General features: G+C 46.3%; 1 long non-coding RNA gene across 5 annotated transcripts in view; it reads left to right on the top strand.

The window, feature by feature from the left end:
• The window catches only part of LOC129386077 (uncharacterized), a 105,377-nt gene extending 94,153 nt beyond the window's left edge, over positions 1–11,224 (top strand). For all 5 annotated transcript variants that reach the window (XR_011893762.1, XR_008613550.2, XR_011893760.1 and 2 more), the window contains 2 exons: positions 8,681–8,713; positions 10,469–11,224. This is a non-coding gene — a long non-coding RNA (uncharacterized lncRNA). The remainder of the gene's footprint in view (positions 1–8,680; positions 8,714–10,468) is intronic.
• Positions 11,225–11,693: the final 469 nt, after the last annotated feature.

Below are 11,693 nucleotides of genomic sequence, written 5' to 3'. Positions count from 1 at the left end.
AGGGACCTTACTGTCCGTTGCCTACAAAGTATTTGCTAAGATAATCGCAAATAGAATCAGGAACACCTTAGACTTCCATCAACCAAAGGACTAGGCAGGATTTCGTAAAGGCTACTCAACAATAGACCATATTCACACTATCAATCAAGTAATAGAGAAATGTGCGGAATATAACCAACCATTACATATAGCTTTCATTGATTACGAGAAAGCATTGGATTCTGTCGAAACCTCAGCAGTCATGGAGGCATTACGGAATCAGGCTGTAGACGAGCCGTATGTAAAAATACTGAAAGATATCTATAGCGGCTCTACAGCCACCGTAGTCCTCCATAAAGAAAGCAACAAAACCCCAATAACGAAAGGCGTCAGGCAGGGAGATACGATCTCTCCAAGGCTATTCACAGCGTGTTTACAGGAGGTATTCAGAGGCCTGGATTGGGAAGAATTGGGGATAAAAATTAATGGAGAATACCTTAGTAACTTGCGATTCGCCGATGACATTGCCTTGCTTAAAAGCTCAGGGGACCAATTGGAATGCATGCTCACTGACCTGGAGAGGCAAAGCAGAAGAGTGGGTCTAAAAATTAATCTGCAGAAAACTAAAGTAATGTTTAACAGTCTCGGAAGAGAACAGCAATTTACAATAGGTAGCGAGGCACTGGAAGTGGTAAGGGAATACACCTACTTAGGGCAGGTAGTGGCGGCGGATCCGGATCATGAGACGGAAATAATCAGAAGAATAAGAATGGGCTGGGGTGCGTTTGGCAGGCATTGTCAGATCATTAACAGCAGGTTTCCATTATCCCTCAAGAGAAAAGTGTATAATAGCTGTGTCTTACCAGTACTCACCTAGGGGGCAGAAACCTGGACGCTTACGAAAAGGGTTCTACTTAATTTGAGGACAACGCAACGAGCTATGGAAAGAAGAATGATGGATGTAACGTTAAGGGATAGGAAAAGAGCAGATTGGGTGAGAGAACAAACGCGAGTTAATGACATATTAGTTGAAATCAAGAAAAAGAAATGGGCATGGGCAGGACATGTAATGAGGAGGGATGATAACCGATGGTCATTAAGGGTTACGGACTGGATTCCAAGGGAAGGGAAGCGTAGCAGAGGGCGGCAGAAAGTTAGGTGGGCAGATGAGATTAAGAAGTTTGCAGGGATGACATGGCCACAATTAGTACATGACCGGGGTAGTTGGAGAAGTATGGGAGAGGCCTTTGCCTTGCAGTGGGAGTAACCAGACTGATGATGATGATGCTGATGATGATGATGATTTTTCCGTTGTCGCAGATATACGAATCTATGCAGACGGTTCACGCACTATTGGAACTTCCGAGACCCATACTGCGGACGCAACGCCACGAGTGTCGCACATTCGTGGACCGTGCCTGCGCGGGATCATCACGTGTTGGAGACGCCACAAGAAAGAAAGAGAAAGGCAAAGGAAAGACAGGGAGGTTAACCAGAGATTAGCTCCGGTTGGCTACCCTGTACTGGGGGAGGGGCAAGGGGAGGCGATAGCTGAGAGAGGGAAGGATAAAAAAAATTTAAAGATAGAAACCTACACACACACGTACGTACACACGAACTGTTTCTGTGGCGAATGTCACGCAGCCCATAAAGTCGTTCCTAGTGTTACGCAGTGTCACCGTACAGTCCTACGTCACACAGTGTAAAGTCACAATTTGTCAGAAAGTTCAGTGTATTTTAAGTGGCGTAGCAGCGTCTTCATAGCGGATCGCGCTGATGTTCGCGTAGGCCAGCTTCCGAAGTACTTGTTTTCTGTCATTGGGCGCTTGTCCAGTTTGTCTAGGATGGCGGAGTGGACTGCTCGTTGCTGGTTGAAACGAGAGCACTGACAAAGTAGGGGTGCGATTGTTTCATTGCAACCGCAGAAGTCACAAAGTGGGCTGTTAGCCATTCCGATAAGAAAAGAGAACGCATTTGAAAATGCTACTCCAAGCCATAGACGGACTAGAAGGGTGCAGTCACGCCGTGGAAGCTCGGGTGGAATACGTAGCTGTAAATCAGGGTACAGGGTATGAAGGCGTGCACTTGTGAACTCGGAGGAATTCCATTGAGCTAATGTCAAGTCACGTGCAAGTGCGGAAAGTTTTTTTAGCTGCGTCGGCTCTCGAAAGAGTAGTGGCAATGCAGTTGACGCCGTCACGGGCATATCGGGCAGCTGCGTCTGCTCGATCATTGCCGTGTATGCCGCAGTGACTAGGCAACCACTGATATATTATATCGTGTCCTTCGTCAACTATGCGATGATGAACTTCTCTGATCTCTTCGACGAGCTGCTCATGTGATACATGGCGCAGTGCTGAGAGTACACTCTGAAGGGCTGCCTTGGAATAACAGAAGACTGAACATGCATGGGGTGGTTCCTCCTGAATGAAATGAAGAGCCGCACGCAGGGCTACCAGTTCAGAAGCTGTCGTTGATGATACATGTGACGTTTTTAGCTGTATTTTGACGGATCTTGTTGGTGTCCCCACAGCAGCAGCTGAACTTCCAGATGTGACTGAGCCATCGATGTAAACTTGTACGCGGCCACTGTGCACCTCGTGTAAAACTTCTAATGTGGCCTGCTTCAGGGCAAACGACGGCATGTTAGCTTTCTTCATGATCCCTGGGATGGTGAGGCGTATTTCAGGTCAGTGCAGGCACCATAAAGGTGAGGATGATCTTGCTGCCGTCATGTAGTTCGATGACAATGAGGTACAGTTGGCAACAATTATACGACTGAAAGTTGCGTGTGGCCTTTGTGCGGGTAGAGCGGCAAGATGGTGAGAAGGTAGTCGGGCAACATGCCGAATATGCGCCCTGGGCTTGAGCTTGTAGTCCCTGGAGTACACGCAGGTTTGTTTTGCAGGTGTTACCAAGCACAGGGAGGCTGTATCTTGCGAAACCGAGGAACAAGGCGTTATAAAGCTGCAGCATTGACCGCACCGATGTGCCCCATGACTTTCCACCGAGAAATTTTTGGAGTTGTATTATTGTCATTAACCTCTTCTTTAGGTATGAAACGTGCGGGCTCCGTGATAGGTCGCGGTCGATAATTACCCCTAAAAAGCAGTGTTTCCGTGCACTTGCAACTGCTTGCCCATTGACACTTAGAGTAACGCTTCATTGCCTTCCGAATCAGTGTAACAAGGCAGCATTTCTCTGAAGACAGCTGTAAGTTCTGTTTTCGCAAGTACAGTTATGTTAACATAGCTGCCTTTTGTAGCCGTGCTCGTACCTGCAGTCGTGTTACAACAGGCGCCAAAATGCAGATGTCGTCGGCATAGATTGGTACTTTAAATGTGTTGGGCCAGCATATAACTAGGCCAACGAACACTAGGTTGAATAGCGTCGAGCTCAACACTCCGCCTTGCGGTACTCCACGGAACGTCTGGTGCTGAGTCATGGTGCCATCCTCGGTCAAATAACTGCAGAGCCACTGAAAAGTGCGGCCACCTATTTCGGCTTCAAGCCACCTATTCCGGCTTCAATCAGGGTCTCCATAATGGCATAATGTGCTATATTATCATAGACGCCTTTTATGTCAAGGAATAATGCCGCAGTAAGTCGTTTCACACGTTTTTGATGGTCAACAAACGTGACCAAATCGATGACATCATCTATCGATGAGTGCCCACGCCAGAAGCCAGCCATAGCATCTGGGTAAACATTGTAATTTTCCAGGTACCATTCCAGGTGCGTCAAAATCATTCTTTCCATTATTTTCCCTATGCAACTGGCCAGAGCGATAGGGCGGTACGATGACAAATATAACGTGATTTACCAGGTTTGAGAAGTGGAACCAAGCGGCTGCATTTCCATTCACGTGGAACCAAACCGTTGCGCCAAGACTCGCTGTAATGGTTTAGCAGCATGAGTCGTGCTTTCTGCCCAAGATTGGCGAGCGGCGCATAGGTAACACCGTCTGGCCCAGGTGACGAAGAGCGCCTGCAAGTCGCCAGTGCCGCTTCAAGCTCCTCCACCGAAAACATTACATCCATACGGGAATACCGTGGCACAGGGGTGGCACATGGTTAAGCGCGCGTTGGAGCTGCAAGCTGGCAAATCTTGAGCAAAATTCTTCAGCAATGTCAATTTTACTGCGACCTTGGTACAAAGCGAGGGATTTGAAAGGAACACGCTGTTGCGGTGATACGCGAAGTCCACGCACGGTTCTCCATATCTGAGATAATCGCTGACGTGGATCCAACGACTCACAGAAACGTTTCCATCTTTGAGATTGTAGTGCATCAATGCGGCGTTCAATCTCCTTTTGCATTCGCCTTGCCTCTCTGAGATCATGGATGGATTTAGTTCTCCTGTATCTTCTTTCAGCCCGCCGGCGAATTGCTCGTAGTCGCTGCAGTTCGGCTTCACATTCTTCATGTGTCGGGAAAGGCTGAAAACCGCGCGTAGCCTTTTGCATGGTTTGTTGAATTTCCTGTTCCAGACTTGAATGGTTCCCTTGCTGACATACTTCCTCCGTGTGCGACCGAAACGCCGACCAGTCAGTTCACCGGAGGGTCGTGGAGGAGCATTTAGATAGTCCCTTGATCTTCAGGTACGTGTGAATATGGTCGCTTCCATGTAATTCGATGTCTGGAAACCATTCCACGTTTCTCTCAAGACGCCGAGAAACCAGGGTCAAGTCTAGGCAGCTGCTGTATGTAAGCCCACGTAAATGTGTCGGACTACCATCGTTGAGGCAGAAGAGGTCGTGCTGTGTGGCAAAGGATGCTAGTCTCGTTCCCCTGAAGTCCATCTTCAAACACCCCGAAAGCGGATGGTGAGCATTAAAATCTCCGGTGATAATCGTAGGGCCAGGTGTCGCTGATAGCACGTCGTGCAGTCGTTCAGTCGAAGCCACTTCAAGGAGCAATGTAAACATAAACAGCGACGAGTGTGAACGTAAGCTTATTCGTTTTCACAATTAAACAAACGTACTGGTTGTCGTGAGGCGGGACTGGGTGCAACACGTATGACAGATCACATCTAATATGTACAATTACCTTGCTCACGTCACCACAGGTAGATGACATGAATGCCTCATAGCCAGAAATGCGTATAACATTCTGCGCGTTCGGTTCGCAAATTACGAGGATGGGAAAACGGTTTTCGAGGACAAAGTGTCCAAAATCTGAAATTCTCGATTTGAGACCACGGTCATTCTACTGCAATAGAGATGCTTTCTTGACTTCCTTGTGGAAGGGCAGCAAGGGGCGGGCCATGGTGCTATGCGATGCTTTCAAGTACTGGAGTCAGCGCGTCCAGTACTTGCAGTGCGCTACAAGCAGCCGGAGTGTCCATGTTTGTCAGTAGTAGACGCATGACATTCGTGAGCGATTTGAGCATAGCAATCACTTGCGAATCCTTGTCTCGCAGTTGGCCAACTGAAGTGACATTTGACTTTAAGTGTCGAGTCATATGTGCACTGGCTCTGGCACGTGGCATGTCTTCGGCAGTGCTGGCTACACCTCACTTGATGAAGCATGAATATTGACACGTGCACTTGCCTATCGTTATCGGGCGACAACGCTTCGCCGCTTAACAAATGTTATCGCACAGCGCGGGACGCGCCTGCATGTATTCGAAGTTTCTGGAACGTTATCGAAGCTTCTATCCGCTGTCTGTTGTCGCCGAACCTTGTGTTATCTGATTTCATCGCGTGACGCGAATGGTGCAGAACTTTGTGGAAGACACGCGAGTCCCAACGATTAGTCTGGAACATTCCACGACTGCTGTATAAAAGCCGACGCGCTTGACCCGCTGATCAGATTTCGACGATCGCCGACTGTGTTCGCCGTTGTCGCCGTTCTTTAAGTGTAGCCTGTTTTTGTGGGCACAGGTTCGGCCAATAAAAGTTAGTTTCCTCTTTCACAGTATAGCTACTGTGTTCTTCATACGTCACTCCACGTGACAATAGCATGGCCGCTGTTTTCGTTGGAATTCGTGATCTTACTGGAAACAGATGAAACAGGAGGTGGCGTTGCCGGACGAGACATTTCCCTGGAACCGGAAGAGGATTTCGTAGACTTTCGTTTCCGGGAGCGATGTCGCCTTATCGCTGCCGAAGCATCTCTGTGTGATGATCCGCCTCTGGCCATTTTCCTCAAGATTTTCTGCTCTTTCTTTAGGCATGGACAGTCTTTTGAGGATGCAGCATGTGAGCCTTGACAATTTCGGCACTTGAGCTCTGTTGCACGGCAAGTGTCAGTGTCGTGTTGTTCAGAACATCGTGGGCACATCGTTGTATTTCGGCAGACAGCACTCACATGTCCAATTCTTTGACACCTTCTGCACTGAAGTGGTTTGGGTACGAAAGGTCGTACCACATGCGGAAAGTGGCCGAGCTTTACATGTGTTGGTAGGCAGTCACCTTTAAACACGAGCCTTACAAAGGTCGACTTGCCAAGGCGCCGAGCTTGTAGTAAGGCAACACCATCTGTTGCAGGTTTTATTAAAATTGGCAGCTCCCTGTCGCTAATCGATCAGTCAATATCACAAACAACACCAGCCGTGGTTTCGTTGTCCTGGGGAATGAGGTAGTGGACATTGGTGTTGCCCAGGAGCTTTACTGCCATCAAAGCATTGATTGCGCTTCGGTTGTGGACATCAATAGCCAGGATGTTCTTCCAAGTATCAATTCTTAAATCTTTGATTACACCTGGGACAAGAGCCTCCAGAGAAACGGAAATCGCTTGTCGATAATGCCGGTTGAGGTTATCGGCAGGTGTGTCCGGCACACAAAGAATTGTGTGCGCCGATGGCCTTCGCTGTGGCATGACGGTAGACTTACTTGACAAAGACCTTCCGGTGATGTGTCTCATCTTGGCCTTCCTTTGTACCACTCTTTCGAAGCCTTCGTCATGTGACGCGTCATCGCTTGAGCAGCAGTACAACACAGTGTACTGGCTGTCAGCTTGACTAGGAGGGCAATTTCTCTTCCTCGGGCCGGTTCCTGCCGAAGCAGTCACGTCGCGTCGCCATTCATTGCCGTGGCAATGGGAGCGGCGCCTCCCAGTAAAACACGGAAAAAAGCCGAAAATACTGCAGCGCGAACGAACAGTTGTCTCTACAAGAATCACTTCGTCTTCGTCACAAAACTGGCGGGGCAGTAAAGGACATAAAGACCAGCTTCATCGTCGGACCTACAAGTTCAGCAGAAGTGCACGCATTGCACAGGGCTAATTTTTGGTTGTCTGCTGTCGCAGATATACGAATCAACGCACACGGTTCACGCACAATGGAACATCGAGACCCATACTGTGGATGCAATGCCACGAGTGTCGCACATTATTTATTTATTTATTTCACAATAACCCTAAACGCCCTCTAGGGAGGGTATTACATAGGGTAAAGGTTACGTCGGTGAGGCAAACAGTGCGTAAATGTAAATACAATAGAAAAACAAAACTGGGACAGAATTACAGTGCATCAACGTATAAACACAAAGAAACCAAAAAATAAAAAAATAAAGATAGTTATCAGTACAGCAACACTAAATGATTTGTACAAACTATGACAACGTCGTGAAGGCTTTGGTTATCGGCGAATTAAAAAAAACTGTTTACAAATCAGAGAGTGAAACGTGATATATTAGGTATGCATTGTACTGCGTAGAGCATCTGTAAATTTCGAGGCATTTGTTTCCCTGACAATGTGCGATAGCAGATTATTCCACTCTTTCGCGGTGCGAGGTATAAATGACTGACAAAATGCGAGGGAATGACAAATGATGAATTTGACTTTGCAAGAACGATCCCGACGCGGAAAAATGGCTGAGGGTTCACACATGAACTTGTTATGAAGAGATACGTGATAGTAAAGCTTATGCAAGAGTGTTAAACGAGATATATTACGGCGAAGGGACAAGGCTTCAAGCTCGGCGCGATTTTTTATTGCTGTTGCACTGGTTTCTCGTGCCTGCGCGGGATGCCTGCTCGTGCCTGCGCGGGATGGTCGAGACGTCACAAAACTGGCGGGGCAGTAAAGGACATAAAGACCAGCTTCATCGTCGGACCTACAAGTTCAGCAGCAGTGCACGCATTGCACAGGGCTAATGTTTGGTTCTCTGCTGTCGCAGATATACGAATCTACGGACACCGTTCACGCACTATTGGGAACTTCGAGACCCATACTGCGCTCGCAACGCCAGGAGTGTCGCACATTCTTCGACCATGCCTGCGAGGGATCATCACGTGGTCTAGACGTCACAAAACTGGCGGGGCAGTAAAGGACATAAAGACCAGCCTCATCGTCGAACCTACAAGTTCGGCAGCCGTGATCGTATTGCACAGACATATTGCATTCTCGCAGCAACGTCCACTTACTCTAGTAGAAGCAGTCGAGTGCCGTAGGCATGCTGGAACGAGTTCACTCAATTTTCCTGCGTTTAACTGAGAGTTTTGCCTTGAGCACTGGTCTTGCTGTCACATGACTTTCTAGCCTCAGATGCAAATCTAGACCACTCCATATACAAAATTGTTATTTGTAGGTTTCACTAGGCGAACAAATGTCCTACTGCAAGTCTTGTCGCTTGCAAAATTTGTGTGCTTTTTTCGGTTTTAGGACATCTGACATTGTGATTATGACGCTGATGAATAACACAGCTTATTGGAACTGAATGAAGTATCAATTAATTTATTGCTTGTTTGGTCATCAGATGGAGAGGACGAGATGGAACCAGACACCACTGGTAAGCAGTAGTTGCTTTATATAAGAGGACTTTGCTGTGTGCATGACAAACGCCACGCAGGCCTCATATAACTATTCTTTGCATTCTATATGTATATTATTTGGGTGATTGTACTGCACAAGAGCTTGTTTTCGCAGATCAGCTATATGTCACCTATTATTTACTTTGTACTCGGTGAAGGTGTACGCTTTCTGCAATGAAGACATAGCATCCTTGCAGCAAAATCCGAGTACTGTACTAACAGCAAGCGAGTGCAACTCCCCTACCTTTAACTTGGTTTTTCCTCACAACTGAAATGACTATGCATGTTTGCCCTTCATAGTGGCATCTTTTACATCCGTGATTCTCACACTAATATGTTTTAGTGGAATTCAGTGTGCATCTTTCCAGCCTTGCATTTACGTTAACACTCTGTGCTTGTGTGTTGCTGGTTGCACCCTGGTGCCACATTACACCTGAAGTGCATGATTACAGTAAAGTATGCTCACAAATAGCTTGAGTTACATCACAGTAACATTTAAATGCTTGGCCACTTGTTAACAACTGGGTTATCCTTCTCAGCGGTATAACAAACTTTCGTTTGACTATTTAATTTGTGATTTCAATCCTGATAAGCATCGCAACTTTTTTATTAAGACGCCTGTGCGCTCCAAATTTCGAGACATATGTTTCGATGCGACAGCGAGCACTCCCTGGTAGAAAGCATGTTGCTCAGGTTTCAAGAAAATGTGTTTCAGAGCCTCTTTGAATTACTGGACTTAACACTATAGTGTGTACTGACTTGTGGTGAGCTATGATGTGATGCTCAGTCATTGTATAGATAGACAAAATGTGCATTTCTTGTACTATTATTGGTTTGATAATCTTTCTGTGCTTGTAGCATTTATACAGCGTGTTTTGTTACCTCTTTGTATGTCTAGAATATCATGCATTGTTATAAGACATTTGTAACCATGAAGGAAAGTAAAAAAAACCGAATCACTGTGCAGTTTTATTTCAGGCAGAACATTTGCAGTGAAACACAATTAAGTGTCTCGTTGCTTTCGGCACATATAACACGGAGCATACACAACGTCAACACTGGTAAAAATGTTAGTTGCACATGCAGTTGCATACGTTTCAGCGTAAATACTGTGCAATACTTTGGTAAAATTTTTTCAGCGTGCCTTTGCAAAGTGCGAGTGATTCCAAAACACGGCGTTATGCTTACTCTTCAATCATTGCCATCTCAGCCGAAGTTCTGATTACAATTTTTTTTCTATGCATGCGTAATAGCTGTAACGTCACTGCATGTACAGCACTTGTGCATGTTTTCAACTTTTCTGAATAATTAAGAACAGCCAACATTGCTGCTTCTCATCAATGCACAGGACCATATATATAATGTGGTTAACCTCCTAAGAAAAGCTTTATATCACTGTATAACGGACAACACACAAGATCACTGTTCTCACTGTGAACAAGATCACTGTTTTCACAGTCCTACTTTTCACTGTGTTCATCACACACACCCGCACAGGTCACATTGATGTCAAATGCCCCCATGCAAATAACATAGCTAACAAAATCATTCCAGAGGTCCACTTGAAAAAAATATTGCTCACATCTGCATGGCACGCTCACGCATTAGGCACTGCACTAACCATGCTAACGAAGCAGCTTGCGCCACTTTATTTCTCAAAGCTGTTTCTCATCAGCAACATAGAGCATATTGACAGTCTCCAGTGGCTACTGATTGCCAACTTCTTTTTTCAGACGATGAGGCATCAAGCGACTTGCCAGAGAGCATGCAATTGTTACAAGCGCAGTTTCCTACACCATCACACCACATGGGCGGATTTTCAAGAAACCTGCAGACTCGCATGCAAGAGAAGTACCTGGAGAAATGTCGAGCCTATAATGCACTGCAGGAGCGCTATTTAATCATGCAAAATGACTTTCGAGACCTTCAAGCGAAAAGAAGTTCAGAAGCGAATGGTGCTGCTGCTGCATGGGGATATGCTGCCATAGCCGGGCACTCTGAAAAGGTTGCATACTGCACAGGCCTGCCAAATAAAGAGACATTTGCATTGGTTGTGTGTGTATATAGAACTGCTTGCCCTTCTGTGGAAACGATGAGCTACGAAGAACAGGTTTTGCTCGTGCTGATGAGGCTACGCCTTGAGATTCACCTGTGCTTTCTGGCGGATCTCTTTAAAATAAGTAAAAATTATGTGTCAATAATATTTGAAAGTGCCCTCACAACACTAGTGAGTGAGCTAAAAGGGCTCGTTGTGTGGCCAGACGATGTGGCCTTTCGCGCATGGCAACCGAAAATATTTCAATGTAAGAGGTTTCGTCAAGTTCGAGCAATTATTGACAGCACTGAGATTCTCCTTGAAAGGGCACGTGCATCAACGGCACAGAGCACAACCTGGTCCAAGTACAAGAACTTCAACTCTGTAAAGGTGCTGGTTGGGATCACACCTGATGGGCTAATCTCGTATATTTCGGAGTGCTGAGGCGGCAAAATTCGTGATAAGCAGCTTGTTCTCCAGATAGATTTCACCAAGTACGTCGACTATGTTGATGAAGTGATGGTAGACCGGGGCTTTAATGTCACGGAAGAACTGGCAGTGCTAGGTGTTAAGGTTATGATCCCAGCCTGTACTAAAGGGAAGAACCAGCTTTCCCAAGCTCAAGTGACAGCATCGAGGGAAATTTCTTGCCGGCGCGTCAGAGTCGAACAAGTAATTGGGCGCATGAAGAGATTCCACATACTAAAAAACATTGTGCCTTACTTTATGAAGGATTATTTAGATGATGTGCTATTGATTGCAGCACTTACAAATCTGATGCCACGGTTTAGTTAATATCGTATGTCAGCCCCACCAGTAGATTAGGGTGAGAAAAGAGGACGACGATAACCACAGCTGTTGGTTTACGTCGACTGGATAGCAGTTGCCTTACTCAAGGAAACCTTCAGTAACTCTACAAGCAG

This window comes from Dermacentor andersoni, chromosome 4 (assembly GCF_023375885.2).
Source record: "Dermacentor andersoni chromosome 4, qqDerAnde1_hic_scaffold, whole genome shotgun sequence".
Classification (NCBI taxonomy): Eukaryota; Metazoa; Arthropoda; class Arachnida; order Ixodida; family Ixodidae; genus Dermacentor; species Dermacentor andersoni.
Note: the sequence above shows the minus strand (reverse complement) of the source record. Positions and strands in the feature narration are given on the sequence as shown.